The sequence below is a fragment of the Triticum dicoccoides genome, chromosome 6B, assembly GCF_002162155.2.
Source record: "Triticum dicoccoides isolate Atlit2015 ecotype Zavitan chromosome 6B, WEW_v2.0, whole genome shotgun sequence".
Taxonomy (NCBI): domain Eukaryota; kingdom Viridiplantae; phylum Streptophyta; class Magnoliopsida; order Poales; family Poaceae; genus Triticum; species Triticum dicoccoides.
The window spans coordinates 657,761,875-657,779,725 of record NC_041391.1 but is presented as its reverse complement, the minus strand read 5'-3'; the positions used below and the strand labels follow the sequence as shown (position 1 = coordinate 657,779,725).

The 17,851-nt window shown below is 48.7% G+C and overlaps 8 non-coding genes and 5 pseudogenes across 8 annotated transcripts; all 13 read left to right on the top strand.

Annotated features, from left to right (window-relative positions):
* The first annotated feature begins 13,520 nt into the window (after positions 1-13,520).
* On the top strand, positions 13,521-13,614 carry LOC119327044. The gene has a single exon (XR_005158372.1). It is a non-coding gene; the product is annotated as a small nucleolar RNA snR60/Z15/Z230/Z193/J17 (small nucleolar RNA).
* Positions 13,615-13,717: 103 nt separating this feature from the next.
* LOC119327096 lies at positions 13,718-13,813 on the top strand. Its single transcript, XR_005158380.1, has one exon. It is a non-coding gene; the product is annotated as a small nucleolar RNA Z43 (small nucleolar RNA).
* A 960-nt stretch (positions 13,814-14,773) lies between these two features.
* On the top strand, positions 14,774-14,854 carry LOC119327141. The gene has a single exon (XR_005158419.1). It is a non-coding gene; the product is annotated as a small nucleolar RNA U31b (small nucleolar RNA).
* Positions 14,855-15,004: 150 nt separating this feature from the next.
* LOC119327121 lies at positions 15,005-15,100 on the top strand (annotated as a pseudogene).
* An 85-nt stretch (positions 15,101-15,185) lies between these two features.
* On the top strand, positions 15,186-15,281 carry LOC119326916. Its single transcript, XR_005158272.1, has one exon. It is a non-coding gene; the product is annotated as a small nucleolar RNA R30/Z108 (small nucleolar RNA).
* Positions 15,282-15,405: 124 nt separating this feature from the next.
* Positions 15,406-15,501, top strand: LOC119327116. Its single transcript, XR_005158399.1, has one exon. It is a non-coding gene; the product is annotated as a small nucleolar RNA snoR31/Z110/Z27 (small nucleolar RNA).
* A 73-nt stretch (positions 15,502-15,574) lies between these two features.
* Positions 15,575-15,655, top strand: LOC119327126. Its single transcript, XR_005158406.1, has one exon. It is a non-coding gene; the product is annotated as a small nucleolar RNA snoR77Y (small nucleolar RNA).
* A 15-nt stretch (positions 15,656-15,670) lies between these two features.
* LOC119327146 lies at positions 15,671-15,796 on the top strand (annotated as a pseudogene).
* A 51-nt stretch (positions 15,797-15,847) lies between these two features.
* Positions 15,848-15,968, top strand: LOC119326906. Its single transcript, XR_005158264.1, has one exon. It is a non-coding gene; the product is annotated as a small nucleolar RNA SNORD14 (small nucleolar RNA).
* A 243-nt stretch (positions 15,969-16,211) lies between these two features.
* Positions 16,212-16,396, top strand: LOC119327128 (annotated as a pseudogene).
* Positions 16,397-16,757: 361 nt separating this feature from the next.
* On the top strand, positions 16,758-16,831 carry LOC119327014 (annotated as a pseudogene).
* Positions 16,832-17,124: 293 nt separating this feature from the next.
* On the top strand, positions 17,125-17,220 carry LOC119326927 (annotated as a pseudogene).
* Positions 17,221-17,706: 486 nt separating this feature from the next.
* LOC119327039 lies at positions 17,707-17,788 on the top strand. Its single transcript, XR_005158367.1, has one exon. It is a non-coding gene; the product is annotated as a small nucleolar RNA R16 (small nucleolar RNA).
* The last annotated feature ends 63 nt before the right edge of the window (positions 17,789-17,851 follow it).

The following is a 17,851-nucleotide window of genomic DNA, read 5'->3' as shown; positions in this document are numbered from 1 at the left end:
GGCCCACTGTGGGATGGCGCTGCTCAGGCCAACTCCACCGCGCGATCCCAAACGGACGTCTATTTTGTCCGGGTTCTGTCCGTTTGGGCAGGGGGTGGAGTCGTGTCCGAGCTTGTCCTGGGATGCGGTGGCCGTGCGCGCAACGCGCGGCCGCATCCTTTACCCCATCCTGTCCGCGTCTATTTAAAAACAAGAGCAACATTTTAAATGCCAAGCCCTACGGCCCCAGTTCATCACGCACGCTGGGAACAAAGCCAGCGGCCTACACGTCCATCATCGGCATCATCCAGTGGCCGGCAACACATCCAGCCTCCAAAATGAATGGTTGTCCTCGCCGGCAACACAGCCGCGGTCGGCGACACAGCTGGCCTTCAAAATGAATGTTTTTGTCGCCGGCACATGGCCAACGGCCCAACGGGCGGGTGGCACCCATGCCAGCCTCCAAAAAAGAACGGCCATGGCCGATCGGACGACCTAGTTCAGGCCGTCAGCGTCGAGCATCTCCTTCTGCCTGGCCTCGAACCAGGCCCTCATCTTCTCGCTCATCTCCGACAAGTCCACGCTCATGATCGCGAGGGCCACCTCCTTCGCTTTGGTGGCAGCATTGGTGGTCTCCATGTCGAGCTGCCTTTGCCTGGCCTTGACGTTGTCGGCCTCGATGTCGAGCTGCCTTTGCCGGGCTGCCTCCTCCATCTCGAGCTGCCTCTGCCGGGCCGCCTCCTCCATGTCGATCTTCCTTCTCTTGGCCGCCTCCTTCATCTCAAGATTCTTCGTTTGAAGCTCTAGGTATTTGAGGGAGTTCCGGACTAGGGGGTGTCCGGATAGCCGAACTATCATCATCGGCCGGACTCCAAGACTATGAGGATACAAGATTGAAGACTTCGTCCCGTGTCCGGATGGGACTTTCCTTGGCGTGGAAGGCAAGCTTGGCGATATGGATATGTAGATCTCCTACCACTGTAACCGACTCTGTGTAACCCTAGCCCTCTCCGGTGTCTATATAAACCGGATGGCTTTAGTCCATAGGACGAGCAACAATCATACCATAGGCTAGCTTCTAGGGTTTAGCCTCCTTGATCTCGTGGTAGATCTACTCTTGTAACCCACATCATCAATATTAATCAAGCAGGACGTAGGGTTTTACCTCCATCAAGAGGGCCCAAACCTGGGTAAAAACATCGTGTCCCTCGTCTCCTGTTACCATCCGCCTAGACGCACAGTTCGGGACCCCCTACCCGAGATCCGCCGGTTTTGACACCGACATTGGTGCTTTCATTGAGAGTTCCTCTGTGTCGTCACCGATAGGCTCGATGGCTTCTTCGATCATCAACGACGATGCAGTCCAGGGCGAGACCTTCCTCCCCGGACAGATCTTCGTATTCGGCGGCTTCGCACTGCGGGCCAATTCGCTTGGCCAGCTGGAGCAGATCGAAGGCTACGCCCCTGGCCGTCAGGTCAGACTTGGAAGTTTGAACTTCACGGCTGACATCCGCGGGGACTTGATCCTCGACGGATTCGAGCCACAGCCGAGCGTGCCGTACTGTCACGATGGGCATGATTTAGCTCTGCAGCCGGACAGTACCCTGGAGGCCGCACTCGAACCCGCTTCGATCTTCGACTCGGAGCCGGCTGCGCAGACCAAGAATGGATGGCTAGACACCACCTCGGGGGCTGCAACCTCTACGGCGATAGAGCCGAACATCGATCTTGTCCCCCATGAAGCTCGTGACTCCGAGGCGCCGGACTCCTTGCCGGACTCCGGACCTCCCGCGCCCCCTCCAGTTGAATCCGATTGGGCGCCGATCATGGAGTTCACCGCGGCGGACATCTTTCAACACTCACCTTTTAGCGACATCTTGAGTTCGCTAAAGTACCTCTCGTTATCAGGAGAGGCCTGGCCGGACTGCGGCCAGGACGGTTGGGATGCGGACGACGAAGAAATTCAGAGCCCACCCACCACCCACTTGGTAGCCACTGTCAACGACCTAACCGACATGCTAGATTACGACTCTGAGGACATCGACGGTATGGACGACGATGCCGGAGACGACCAAGAACCAGCGCCTAACGGGCGCAGGAAAGCCACCCCATCCCACAACGTATGCATGGTGGACACACCAAAAGGAAGCGACAATGAGGAAAAACGGGACGTGGCAAAGGACAACTCCCCCAACACACAAACAAAGCGGTGACGCAAGCACCGCCCGAAGACCGACATCGACAAAAACGGTACCCATATGGACCCGGCCCTAGAGCAGGGCGCAACAGTGGACGACGCACACGTCAACAAGCAGCCAGCCGGACATGAACCGTACAAGCAACCCATCCTCGGCGAAGATGATCTCACATCACCAGAGCATACGAATCTCCATAACAGGCTCGTCGCCACTTCAAGAAGTTTGAAGAAGCAAAAGCGGAAGCTCAAAACAGCGGAAGACACACTCAGAATAAGATGGAGCAAAGTACTCAACACCGCAGATAAATATGGCACTAGTCACCAGACAAAGAGCTACCCGAAGTGCAAGTTGTTGCCCGAATTTGACGAGGAGGCCTTCAAGCCCCCGCAGTCAAAAAAGAAAGGGGCCGCCTGGCCGGATAGACGACCAGATGACAGGCCAAGAGCAACACGGGGCGCCACACACAAGCCAGCACATGATCAGCATAAAGATCTTCAGAAAAAGGATAACCCGGCCAGGTCTATCTATGGGCCAAAAAAGAAGACTCGAGGAAGTAACACAACCAGCCAAGCATTTGAAGACAACGGCACACCCAAATACAGGGGCGCCGCACACCCACTATGTTTTACCGACGAGGTACTGGATCATGAATTTCCAGCGGGATTTAAACCCATAAGCATAGAGGCATACGATGGAACAACAGACCCCGGAGTCTGGATTGAGAATTATATCCTACACATACACATGGCAAGAGGAGACGATCTCCATGCCATAAAATACCTTCCCCTCAAGCCCAAAGGGCCGGCCCGGCATTGGCTTAAATGCCTCCCAGAAAATACGATTGGGAGTTGGGAAGAGCTTGAGGATGCGTTTCGAGCAAATTTTCAGGGGACTTATGTCCGGCCTCCGGATGCAGATGATTTAAGTCACATAACTCAACAGCCCGGAGAATCAGCACCCAAATTCTGGAACAGGTTCCTCACTAAAAAGAACCAAATAGTCGACTATCCGGACGCTGAAGCCTTGACAACCTTCAAAAACAACGTCCGAGACGAATGGCTCGCCAGACACCTCGGCCAGGAAAAACCAAGAACAAAGGCCGCACTAACAAGTCTCATGACCCGCTTTTGCGCGGGGGAAGACAGCTGGTTGGCTAGATGCAGCACCAGCGACCCGAGTACATCCAAAATCAGGGATGGAAATGGGAAATCACGACGCAAAAAAGATCAGCGCCGGAACAAGGAGAATGGCCCAAATAGTACGGCGGTCAATGCTGGATTCAGAAGCTCTCGGCCGAACAACAAAACACTGCCCTTAAAGGATAACAGTGACGAGTTATCCAACCTCAACAAGATTCTGGATAGACTGTGTCAAATACACGGTACCTCCGGAAAGCCTGCAAACCATACCCACAGAGATTGTTGGGTCTTCAAGCAGTCAGGCCGACTTAACGCCGAACATAAAGGGCTCGACACACCAAGTGACAGTGATGAAACCCAAAAGCAGCGCTCCGGAAAACAAAAGACTTTCCCACTAGAAGTCAAAACAGTGAACTCACTTCACGTGATAACACGCAGCGCGGCCCCTGCTATAACAGGACACCGTCCGCAGACTGGGGATAGAACCCACCAAAATTCGTTATAGCAGCACTTCCTTCAAAGGAGTGACGCCAGGCCTTTTTAGCTAATTTTACAGGCTCTGTACCACTAGGGGTCGTGTTCGGTTCATCCGACAACCTCCATCGCGAAAAGCTCACCTTCCATCGCCCCATTTAGCAGTAGCCCTTAAGCACTACTGGGGCGTGCAGCTTTCGCGCGCTTTCATGCAATACCGCATTACGCGTCTCTTACGCTTAAAAATGCCTGGCCCACGTGGCATATTCTTAAAACTCCAGGTGTCTCTCGACCACGGAGAATGTGCGGCTGCCTAGACAGCCACACATTATTCCGACCTTGCAGGTCAAAGCCCCTAAAAACAGGTCATTTAGACCTCGGACATGGTTAGACGAGTCCGGCAAGGGGCTTCCTAGCCGCATACCATTTTTTTCAGGGGGCCGCGCGCATAAATGATGAATGCCAATAAAGCTCAACTTTCTTCATCTTCCAAATTATACTTTATTTTGATACACTTTTTGCACAATATTTCTTAGAAACTAAGTGCTTCTCTTTTACAGATGAAGCACGTGCTACACCCGTCCAGGATATAGCACAACGGAGACACAGGCGCAGACGTGCAGTAGGGACCCGTTGCAAGGATTCTTTTCAGATTAAGACCCTGCGTAAACCTTTCTCACTGTCTCTTATTGATACACATCCCCCAGTTTCCCACCAGAGCCGAGGAGGAGGCTGGCGTTTTGGCATCGGCCGCGTCAGAAGTTCCCGCCTGTACCTGGACACCTCAGGGAGTGTTCGGCGTCTCTAGTTAGGCCTTATATGCATCAGCTCCGAATCATGTCTTTGGTCAAATGTTGGGTTTGCCCGGCTCCTGTGTTTTTCTGCCTTACGTTCCGTATCATCGGCTAACGCGGCACCAGGAGAACTACTGCGATTGTGCCCCGGTTCGGCCGGGAGAGCACCTCAGTAGAGAAAGCCGAAAACTGACTGTCATGATATAGCGAGAGACTGGTCAACCACTCGATCGACCATTGGAATGTTTAGAATTCCTCCGCTTTGACGAAGGACCGCTTCCCGGTCAGGCACATACGCGCCCCAAGTTCGGAGAAGCACAGTGCCATCAGGGGCTATATAGTAGCCCCATATTCGAGCTCCTATGGCTAAGTGAAAGTGATAAAGCATTATAGTCTGGTTGCCTAGTTTGCCATGCTATCACCTCCTTAAAAGGACCAAGACGTTGGATTAAGTGTAAAAAAGCGTTTTTCTTTTTGCAAACACCCCCGCACCATGTGCGTGGGGCCTGAAGCCAAAGACTGCCATCTTTCAGATTATACATACATATACGGCTGCACAGGAGATAGTTCAATACTTGAACACACAAGTATAAAAAGTCATTGCATTATAAACATGATCTTAGAAATCATACATGTCATTCAAACATAACATCTTTCGAGCACTGCGACTCTATTATACGAGCGCCCTGCAGGACTTCCTCAAAGTAATGCTCGGTGGGGAATCGGCTTTTGTCCGAACCCCGTGATGCAACAGCGGTGGCATCCATCTCCGCCCAGTATGTTTTACCACGGGCGAAAGCCATCCGCGCACCTTCTATGCATGCCGACCGCTTCATCGCCTTAATATGCGGCACTGCCCCAAGGAATTGCTGCAACAAGCCAAAATAACTCTTCAGCTTGGGGCTTTTCGGCTACAGATGAGTTACCACATCCGTTATGGCCAGTCCGGACAATCTATTCAGCTCAGCCCACTCAACCAGCCGATCACTCAACGGAAGTGGACGCTCCGGACTATGGAATTGTGACCAGAAAAGCTCTTCCATTTCATGATCCTCCTGGCTTCGAAGTGCACGACTGCGTCAGCCGCACTCGCTGCCAAGTCAGATAAGGATCCTCCGCACCGTACAATCGGCCCAGTTGAGCATACTTCGGACCCGTGAACTTCCTACGCAGCATAAAGGGCTTTCCAGCCACAATGTCTCCGACCTGACGCAGTTCCTCCTTCATAGCCCGCATCGCACTACGGGCATCCTTGGCTTCGGCATCTGCCTTCTTCAGGTCCTCTTGCTCCGCTCGGCGTTCTCCTTCAAGAACCTCCAGGCGGTCGATAGCAACTTTTAATTTCATGGCCATTCCGGCCATCTCCTCCCTGCTTCGGCAGTGAGCAGCCTTCTCGGCTTCTAGCCCTTCCGCTGCCTTCAAGGCAGCCGCCTCGCTTTTTCTGGCCTGCTCCTTGGCCCGAGCAAGTTCTACTCGAAGGTCTTCGACAGCAGCAGCACCATCTGCATCAAGCATACAACTTGTAAGGAATGGGCATCAGCTCCCTTACTAAGCGACCGCGGCGCAATCACATACCTGGTGACTCATCAAGTCGTTTATTGACCAGCGAGATGTCCGCATCTGCAGCGTCGAGTTGCTTCTTCAGCTCGGCGAATCCATCTGTCCGGCTGGCCACCGAACGTTCCGCCACCTGCATAGGAAAGGCGACAGTTAATAACTGAGATTATGATCCTAGGCACGCTGCCGTTTTCGACAGCATACCAAGTCTCAGGGGCTACTATACAAGGCGCACATCATGTGCAAAACTTTCAACAGGTATGTCATTTTTTGCGTACCTCAAATTCCGTCAGTAAACTTCCGACGGCCTCATACAACCCGCTTTCGGCGGACGAGATCCTCTCAATTACATTATCCATTAATGTGCGGTGATCTTCTGAGATGGACGCCCTATTAAGCAAATCCTGCAGCTCCACCGGCCGTACTCCAATGGGTGCCGAACTCTCCGGCCCCGCCGGACTCAGGGAGACCCTCCGCGACGACACCTCAGGGTCGTCCGCCCCGTGCTATGGGGCGGCAGATGGAGGCGTTTCGCTCTCCATCATCTCCGGACGAAGGTCTCCCTAAGATGAGCTGTGCTGAGATGGGCTGAGATCCGAACTACAAGGTAAAAACTTCGGTTACCTTTAGACATTAAGCAGGGGTGTCTAATAATTATAAAATCCTCCTTTTTACTTATGGCTCGTTAGAGGGCTGATTCCTCCGAGGAGACAGTACGGCCGGGGCGCTTTCTGGCGCAGGACCCTCCGGTACAGATTTCTTTCCCCGCTTTGAGGCCTTGGCCTCCGGGTCTTCGGAAGCGTTCCGCTTCTCCCCCTGGAAGGAGGGACTCTCGATTCCTCCCTTATTAAACGCCTCCTTGGCAGAGTTGACAGTTTCCCTGTGCCCCCCTTCGCCCTCATTTGAAGGTGCAACCTCCAACATTTTAATTAATACGGGATCCTGCGTGGTCTCAGGGAGGGGGGCCGGACACCGTATCAGTTTTGCTTGTGCTATCCACTCCTGTCCAGGGATAGCTGGTTAAAAGGCAAGCTCACGATAAACAAATGGATGGTGTGTCCGGACACGGGGCTACTTACTTGAGTATCCGGGCGATTGCAGCTTAGGCCAGCGTCCTCGGTCAATTCCGGATGCGTCTCTTGCGATCCGAAGAATAGTTTATACATCTACATGGGAGTCAAACCCATGAAGTGTTGAAGAGCTCGCGGCCCCTTCGTATTAAATTCCCACAGGTGGAGGGGGCGACGTTTGCAAGGCAGTAGGCGCCGGATCAACATGACCTGCACCACTGCGACCAGATTGATCTCCCTTTCTTGGAGGACTCGAATCCGGTCCTGCAACAGGGGGACGTCTTTGGGCGACCCCCAGTCACGCCCCTTGTTGACCCATGACGTCAGCTGCTGTGGAGGGCCCGAGCGAAAGACGGGCGGCGGCTTCTGCCTGCTGTCCCGGGGAGCGGTGATATAAAACCACTCCTGTTGCCACAAGCCGAGCTCCTCTTGGAAAGAGCCCTTGGGCCATGGAGCTTCGGCCCTCTTGCTTATAACCGCCCCGCCGCACTCTGCCTGACGCCCCTCAATCATCTTCGGCTCCACATTGAAGGTTTTGAGCCATAAGCCGAAGTGAGGGGTAGTGCGGAGGAAGGCTTCACAAACGACAATGAATGATAAGATATGGAGGATGGACTCCGGAGCCAGGTCGTGGAATTCTATCCCATAGTAAAACATGAGCCCCCTCATGAAGGGATCCGTCGGGAAGCCTAAACCCCGACGGAAGTGAGACATGAACACGACGATCTCGCCGGGCTCGGGAGTTGGGATAACTTGCCCTCGGGCAGGCAGCCTATGCGAAATCTCGTAGGTTAAATACCTGGCATCTCTCAGCTTTAGCACGTCCTCCTCCGTGACGGAGGAGGGCATCCACCGGCCTCGTAGATCAAGATCGGACATTGTCGAGGATCGAAGGTACCTGAATTCGGAGCCCTGGGTGTTGGAACTCAGGGAGAGGGGCGGATTCGATAGAAGATTGAATAAAAAGAACGAGCCTTGGTCTCATTATAAAGAGGAAGAATACCAAGAGCCGTCCCCGTGACCGTTTAGAACCCTCCTTCAATGGAGGGGGCGTGGCGACGGGCGCGGTTGGGTTACCCACGTCCGTAATGATGGGAATCCCGGAATAAGGGGAACATGATCTCTGCTTCGACAGGACGTGCCAAGGAAACCGCTTCGCTAAACGCGCTGAAGTGGTACAATAAAAACGTTTCAAATAAAGGCTTGGTTGTGGTGTGACGTCACGCCACGGAATACGTCAGCAGATTGAACTTGTGTGAATATTATTCTCTCTACGGTGGTATGTGGAATTTATTTTGCAGAGCCGGACACTATCCTGGTGTTCACGATCTTCTATAAATTATTCGGAGGAGGAACCCGCCTTGCAATGCCGAAGACAATATGCGCGCCGGACTCGTCGTCATTGAAGCCTGGTTCAGGGGCTATTGAGGGAGTTCCGGACTAGGGGGTGTCCGGATAGCCGAACTATCATCATCGGCCGGACTCCAAGACTATGAAGATACAAGATTGAAGACTTCGTCCCCTGTCCGGATGGGACTTTCCTTGGCGTGGAAGGCAAGCTTGGCGATACGGATATGTAGATCTCCTACCATTGTAACCGACTCTGTGTAACCCTAGCCCTCTCCGGTGTCTATATAAACCGGATGGCTTTAGTCCATAGGACGAACAACAATCATACCATAGGCTACCTTCTAGGGTTTAGCCTCCTTGATCTCGTGGTAGATCTACTCTTATAACCCACATCATCAATATTAATCAAGCAGGACGTAGGGTTTTACCTCCATCAAGAGGGCCCGAACCTGGGTAAAAACATCGTGTCCCTCGTCTCCTGTTACCATCCGCCTAGATGCACAGTTCGGGACCCCCTACCCGAGATCCGTCGGTTTGACACCGACAGTATTGCTTCATTTGCTCGTCCTTGCTTTGCCGCTTCTTCTCGTCCCTCACATCCTTTTGCGACATCATGTCATGCAAAGTGTCATGCAATGCCATGGATGAGGCATCACGTATGTCGTCAACCTTGGAGTTGGACTTGCCCCTCGGCCTCTTCAATGCCTCGCCATGTCCACCTCCGGCGTACTTGGCCGTCTTCAGGCCTCTCTTCCTTTGGAGTTCATGGTATTGGTCCTTGAACTTAGGGCAATTGTTGATCATAGTCCAACAATGCGTAAGAGTGAACGGCTTGTCATTGTGCAGGGCCTTGAATGCCTCCAAAGATTGAAATGCCTACACCATATGATCAACAACAAGTGAACATGCAAACATGTACAAGGCCGAAGTCTCATGGCTGTAGCAAGGAAAGGGCAAGGAAGGAGAGCATACCATGTCCCCAACGCCGAGACCACTCACGGGCCGTGCTTGAACGCTCTCAAATGCGGCTTGATACTTGTTGCACTCTTGTTGGATGAACAATCATCTCTTTTGAATTGAGCCGACGTCACGGTTGCTTTCAAATTGGTAGGGCTCAAACAACTTCCTTTCACAGAATGTTTTGTGGACTCTCGTCCAAAAAACAATACCCTTTTTTTGCGCGCCGGTCCTTGGATCTTGGCTAATCTCCATCCAAGCTTGGCAAATCAACTTGTCCTCATCTTGTGTGTATGAACCCGTGCGAATGCTCTTCCTCTTCTTTTGTGCTTTCGCTCTTTGTGTCAGCTCGTCGATGAACAATGGCTCGCCACTAATGTTAACGTCATTGCTTTCTTCTTCATCACCATCAACTTCGACATAGATGTCATCGTCTTCATGCCATGAGTCACCATGGTCGTAGTCAGCACGGTCGTTAGCCTCTTCATCGGCAGTGAACTGGTCGCGGCCATCCTGACTTTGGGTCTCCTCAGGGTCGTAGACAGGGACGTGCCCACCCTCGTAGATCACTTCCTCCATGAACTGGTCGTAGTAGGGGTCGTCGAGCGGTGCCGTCGGTGTTGGCATTCCGTCGAACAAGACGCGGGGGGACGACATGGTGCCGGTAAACGGTGGCCGTGCTTGCTTTCTTTGCATCTCGACGGACGGCCGGCCGCCGCTGCTGGACCTAGGGGTGACGTTGAGGTCGATGACAGCCGAGGGGCGTGGTGTGGACGGCGCGATCACGCTCACGTCCGGCAACCCCCCGAAACGGGTCTGGCCGTCGTGCCTTGGCGGAGGAAAGCCGGGCAACAAGGGCGTGGTCCGCGACGTCGGTGACTGGCAGTGCGGAGGCCGGGCAACCGACGACCCTGTGCTCGCCGGACCGACGGCCTGTCCAGAGAAACAGGGCGGACGACAAATGCCAACCATGAGAAGGGCGTGCGCTTTGCTGACGATGGCCTCCTTCTCCTCGACCTCGGCCTTGTGCCGCGCGCCTCAATCGCAGCGCGCTCGGCGACTCTGTTGGCCGGAGCAATGTTGGTCTTGGTGAACGCCCTCCAGCCCCTTCTCTTCGCCGATTCCGCGTCCAACATGGCGATCTCCTCCGGCGTGCACTCCGACCGCGACTTCCTTGGTGCCTTGCCCTTCTTCTTCTTGGCCATACCGGGCGGGTCGGCGGCCAGCCCGCCGGAGTTCTGCTGGGCGTCGGCCATGGACGGGGGAGGGAGTGGGACGGGCGGGACGTGGGAGGGTTTGGGGGGAATGGCGCCAAAGAGGCCACGGGGTTTTTTGCTTTGTGTCACTGACATGCGGGCCAGGGGTGGACAAGCGTGCGCGTCCCGCCCGTCCACGCGTTGTCCGTTTCGCCCCAAAAGCGGCGCAAACTTGGGCCACGGATGGGTCGAAAGCGGACACAAAACAGACAAAAGTCCGTTTGCTCCCGCGCGCCGAACCGCCCGGTTTGTCCGTTTTATCCCAAACAGACGGGGCCGGACAGGATAGGGTCACGCGGTGGAATTTGCAAGCGGAGCAGGCTGCGGCTGCCCGCCAAACACGGAAGGGGAGGCTGCGTTTTTAGCGGACACAGCAGGCAGCCCGCCTCACGCCGCTTCACTTTTGGCGGACAAGGCGGCAACCCGCCAAAGACCCGCCAGGCAGCCGATACTTGTACTACAACCATAGAATCCAATCAGTAAACTCAGGGAGACTCGCTGAACACGCGTCTGTTGGCATGCTTGCGACGAACGGGGTAGGCGCAACAGGAGCGTATAGGGAATTAGGGATGTCCTTACCTAGGTGGGCTATGCCCGATGAACTGAGAGCCACTGGTGTCAGTTTGGATCTACGTGCGTGCGTGCATGGTGTGTATGTCCATCATGGTGTGGCGCCATGACGACGTTGTTCGGCTGCTGGAACTGCTTGACAAACGAAAATTATTGGACGATGCCGCCACCGCGCGTGAGGAGTCCGTGGAGGAAGAACGTCTTCGTGGTAGCCGGCGTTCCCTCCTGGGTGGTTCGCTGCTTCCTCCTGCTGCTGCTGCATTTTCTTCGGCGACCTTTGCATTTTCTTGGCGAGATTTTGCCTCTGTTGCTTTCTCTCCTTTTTCCTCTGTGTTTGGTTTTGAGGACGTACAACTGTTAGTATGGGCGAGTACTTGGGTGGGGGTGCTGGGATTTGGGGTTTCTGTGATGGATTATCCTGTCGTAATGTGCTTGCTATGGGGTTGGGTTGCCCTTTGCTTTCCATCTGTCATATAGTCGTGGGATTTTGGGAGGTGTTTGTTTATGCATGCTTGTTGAACTAATTATGTATTTTTTCAGTTCAGTTCACGGGTGAGTGTTCTCTCAAATGTTAACCCACTACTAGTAGATAACAGGGCTTTGGTTTAGGCCGGACCAGCCCATTAGTCTTGGTTCAGCCCAGAACCGGGACCCATGGGGGCATAGGTCCCGGTTCGTAAGGCCAGGGGGCCGGCCGGGCCATCGTGGGGCATTGGTCCCGGTTCGTCTTGCCCTTTTGGTCCCGGTTCCAGGCATGAACTGGGCCCAATGTGCCTCGCTCCTGGCCTGTGACAGTCTGATTTTTGGCCCTTTCTTTTTCTTTTGTTTTTCCGAGGTTTTTGCCTGAGTTTTCTTTTTTCGTGGCTTTGTGGTCTGAAAACTGAAGAATATGCCCTCTTCTTTGCTTCCAGAGTGGCTTGCCTTTCCCAACTTTCCCTAGATCATGTCATTTCCATCCTAGCCTAAATCCCAATATTCTTTTTGTTGGGAATAATTCATTTTCTATTAAAGGAATAATTCAAATTGCCCTAGGTTGTGAAGCAACCTATATTTCCCTCACTCCAAAAATTCCCAAATAATTCTCATAAATTGTTGGGTCATATCTTGATCAAATATGGAAAAACTTTTCATTGCCATGTTCAAAAATAATCCTTCAATAATTCATTTCCTATTCTGCCCTGAATGGCACTTTGTGAAGGAAGTGTCATTTATATTTCTCCTATTGACTCCAAACCTTTTTGGGCATGTTTATCTGTCCAAATAATTTCCCCATGCACAAGTTTAACTGTATTTGCCTAACCAATCTTCGTCAGTGAATTTTCAAAGTTTCTGTCAGACAGAAGGCTTTGTGAAGGAAGTACTAGCTAGGAGTACCCAAATGATTTGAACTTTTGCACACTCCTTAATGTGCTCATATTAACCCCCTCCACCCATTTGCAGCCCATCCAATTATCTATGTGAGCACAGGAGCAAATCTTTGTTTCTGGCAATATTTTCAGGTTGTGAAGCAAGTATATTTTATATTGCTTCAAAACTCCTGATAAATTACCAGATAATTCTTATGCCCATAAAACATATCTCCACCCATTTTGGCATCATTTCATTGTTCCATTTGACCACCATAATTATTTCAAGTTTCTGTCCAGAGAAGATGTTTGTGAAGCAAGTGCTATTTTGGCTTGTCCATTTGGCATGAGCTTTTTACATCATCTTCATATGTCCAAATGACTAATCCCTGCCCAATATGAGCTCAAGTGGACACTCCATGTGAGTGCACCATCCCGATCTTCATTTATGGACCAAGTATGCAGTTGTGAAGCAACTGCAGTAAATCTTGATCCTTTTACCCTCAAAACCTCGAGGATGAATGTCCTTCGATAGTTAAACCTCCCAGACAAGCTAGTTACTGATTTACCTATCTGGTTTAACCATAGCAAGTTACAAACACCTTCTTACCGATTTACTTCATGAGGCCAATGATCTTGCCCACTTCTTCATCTGCAGTTTTTTATGTGTTTCGTGGTTGCGTGATGCTGATTAGTGTGAACCTTCCTTGATGAAATCACTAATGATTACATAACCTATTGCCTTCCTTCCGAGGCCATCATGATTCATGCAATCCTCCCATTTTTTCCTGTTAGCTTCTTTTTGTTTGTCTCTTGAATTAGTGGTTTGCCCAGGTTGAATGATGATCACAAGTGCATAGTTCATATGATCAAATTGTGATTTCTTGAACAATAATAGTCTTCCGCTCCTATCTGATGACTTTTCATCCTCACCCTTTTCAGGAGAATCAAACAATTTAGTTGTTTGTCTTTTTTTTGTGCATTTTACATGTACAACCTTACATTAATAAGGTGTGGATTCCTTACAGGACGATGAAGATTGATATTTGGTCTTGTTCATCGTAACTGGCATTTATTTGCCTTGCCGACCATCCTGCTATATCACCACCCATATTCTGAGTCTTCTTATTACATACTACCTCTGTACAGTAATATAAGACTTTAGATCATTAAATAGTGATCTAAAAGGTCTTTTATTACTTTCCAAAGGGAGTACTATTTTGTTTGACCTATGATTAAACTAAACTAATGGACAATAAATTTCCATTCGAGTAATAAATCTGTTGAATTTTTTATTTGCTTCGATTTGAGCAGTGATGAGACAATTCAATAAATATGATCTTCCAGGTGTGATTATCAATCGCTACATTCTTACCGAGCTGCTATCCGTTTGCTTTTGAGATTTCTTATATAGTGTACCAGTTTTGAAATTTCAAACTCCTTCTCTTAACATACAATCACAACTGTTAATTATGTCGATCTGACGGTTGTGAACGCCTGGATTCGCAGTCTACAGTAGCCGGTGCCTTTTCTGCCTTTTCCACTATCTCCCAGAACAATCCTCACGTTGTGCCTCTGCTAAATGGGCTCCCTGAGCAGTGCATCCGCATGCTACTTTTTAGTTAACAAGTAGCCGGATCTTCTATGGCTTGGAAGGAAAGTAGTGGCTTGACATATAGAAGTTGAATTAATACAGAGTTGTTGGCTCTTTGTAACTTTATTTAGAAATATAAAACCGGGCGTAGGATGTGATAGGATTGGGTTCCTCTCGAAATTTTCCCAGTAACTGCTTGTTCTATGGAATTAGGATGTGGCTTACTTTACATACAACTTTCTTCTATTCTTGTGTTTGGAATGAGTTTTTTTAGTAACTAAGGATCATGTATCTTAATTGCTGAGCACGGGGCATATTATCAGTTAGAAAATTTACATTCTCATATGCGAAGCTTGTACCATTTGCTAGTCTTCTATGGTCGTTGTGATCAGTTCACTGATTTTCTAGATTCAGTCTGATTGCAAGGGGGTATTGGTTCTTCAAATCAATTTAAACTTCGATTGTGATTATGATTTTCCAAACCAGTTTGAAGATGATGATTTCATATTTGTCGCCCCAGTCTTAGCGTCTGCTTCGTTGTATCTGTGCTGATCAACATACTTCTGATTTCTGAATCTTACTTGGTAGATGATGATTTCATATATTACTGTACATAATCTCTCCCTATAATGGTCAGATTTGTGCTCTGTTAGTCATGTCTTGCAGTTGGTTCGATTTTCGTTCCAGGCTGCTCATTTCCTTTGATGATTGCATTGATGAACTGGCGATTTGCAAATATTCAAGCTCAACAGACCAAATTACAGGTTCTCTCAGGAGTTGATTTGTATGCCGACTATCCCGCTAAACCGAGCCATTTGATACATGATATTTTTATCTCTCATTCATTGTTCTTTTCTCCGGATCATTCTTGTGTCTTTTGTGTTTGATTTTGTTTCGGGGACGTAGTTGCGACGAGGATAATAAGCTCCCTCTTCTGAAAGCATTGATGGCATCGCTGGGAGAATCGAACCAATTAAATATTGCCATCACTGAGCAACTCTGTATCTTCATACAATCTCTGTTGGCTGTTATTGATCATTTGCTCATTTCTTCGTATCTACAAGATGTGTCATCGTCACATCTTAGTCCACCAAAGATAAATTTTTGTTGTTGATTTGGTCAGTATTAGTGGATGAAACCTTGAAACAATCTTAGGACACCTTCTAGCATTGCTTATTTACCTGTGAATGAGAAAGAATTTATATTCTGATGATACACCTTCCTTTGAGTTCTTTAGCTCAATGATTGTTGGCCAATCCTGTTGCCCAAATTAGATCTAAAATGCAATTCGAGCCTATGATGATTAGCTTTATGTTGGAATTACCATCAGATTTGAAATGTCGTTTTTTTTCCGGCTTTCTGAGGTTTATTAAAACCGATTAGGTCTGTCTTTTGCCATGTCTCTCTTAGATACAAACTGATCGAAGATGCAACGTCTGTGTTTCACATGTTGATAGGAACCTGATACCATGTTTCTGTTGGTTTACAGAGCTGGTTATTACGATTACACTAACCAGTGGTTAGTGGCTAGTTAATATGATTTTATCATCTGCGGAAATGATATGGCAATGATGATACAATTAAGGCTTGTTTCTCTAAACATTTGCAGTTGCTGCCTAAGAGCTTTCGCCCAGCCAGGCTTGAGAACTAATGCTGCTAATTCCTTCCTTGGATGTCTGAGCCTTATTAATATCCCAATTTTATCTTTGTATCTATTTTTATTTTGTTGTCTTTCCTGTATGTTTGTTTGCAATGAAACTGATGATAAATTTGTTAGGCTTGTTTCCCAAACATTCGTAGTTTGTGCACTATGATTTCTTCATTTTGAGGATCAGTCACAGTTTGCCTTTGTCTTTCCTTTTGAGCTTCTTCTTGTTACTAAGCGTTTATGTATCATCTTTGCCGAGTTAAATTATTCTCTCGCAAGTATCTCTGATTTGCGGAAGAGGCCCAATAACTCATAGATTGTGTGTTGTGATTAGCTTTGTCTCTTGTTCCTACTCCCTCCGTTCCGATTTACTCGTCGTGGTTTTAGAATTTGAACTAAAACCACGACGAGTAAATCGGAACGGAGGGAGTATGAGATATGAGTTAAATAACGGCACGAGATATCTGAAGAAAATAACTCATGTTCAATCTATTGTCAGTTTTGGATTGCTATCTTATTTGCCTTCAACAGAACTTAAAACATAGATAAAAAATGCACAAGAAATTCAAGGAAGTATTTATTTTATTTTTACTTGATATTATTTTCCAGGAAATTCAACAACTCTTTATTCATTTGGGGTAAAGTGCAAGTTGGAGCACAATGATAAACGATCCACCAGTAGTTAGCATACCTCCTAACATTCTGAATATAAGAACTCAGATTGTGGCACCTCTAGGCAGCAATTGATCCAAACACCCAGGAAATGATTAATAGATCATGAACAACTCCTCCCCACTTCTCTTGGCTAGTGTGATGGCTCTATCTATATCAAAGGATGAGACAATACTGCAACAATATGAGCGATGATCTGATTCTTAGTATTTAAGTCTCTGATCATCACTTTGCCAAATTTCTTTTTTTTCTTTTGTTTTTTGTTTCTAAAAGTGGATCTTTGTGGGATGTGATGAAGAAAAGTTGGTCCGTATTTCTGATGTCCAGTGACTGATAACCACCTATAATTTCCTTCTGATCCCTCATGCGAGTGCACCTTCGTTCATCCATTTTTCTTCTAATTGTCTTTTTGCCTGAGTTTCCTCCTCTTGGTTGCCTTCCGAGTTCTCTCTCCTAGGGAACCGGTGGCTCTTACATACTTGAACATGTCATGCAAAAATGCCCGTTGGCACTTGATTTTGACAACCATGATGAGCCAATGTTATAGTTACAGACCTGTAATGACTCCTGCGGAAATGATCGCATGGTCAAAGAACATCTAAGGGACTGAGTTATCTTCCAAATCTAGCTTCGTATTGATTGTTGTGTTTGTTTTGATCTTCTTCTCTTAATAATATTCATGCTTGTAAACTTACCTGACATTGGAAGCAGAAATGAAATGTTCCTCTCGTTATCCAGCACGAAATTTCTTGTGGTGCGATTGGACGCTGAGGAACAACACTGCTTCAGTGGGCGCAAGATATCACTTGTTTTATCCGCTTCAGGCTGATATAACTGTGATTTTAAAAAACTCATTTTTTAATTCTTTTGACTCTTCCCGCTGGTTTTGTGATGAACTGGTATCCTACACTCAGTGGAAAATTATGTGTGCTCTGTTTGAGACTAGTGTGGGAAGGCATCAGTGTGGGAAGAAATGCATGGACCTGTAAGGAATTCTATGAGGACTAATAATCCCCGCTTATTATCTGATGCATGGACTAACGTGCTCTATTTGTCTCTTCTTTTATTCAACTTGCAAATTTATCAATCTTCTGCAGCCTAGGGTGGCGAATGATGTGAACTATTTTGCTAGACACTGAATCTTTGACATGTTTACAAAATTCCGTTTATTATTTGATGCCATTCATGAGCTTTAAACCACCTTTTCATGTTCTATTACCTGCACATTTTTTTGAGTACATTGATGT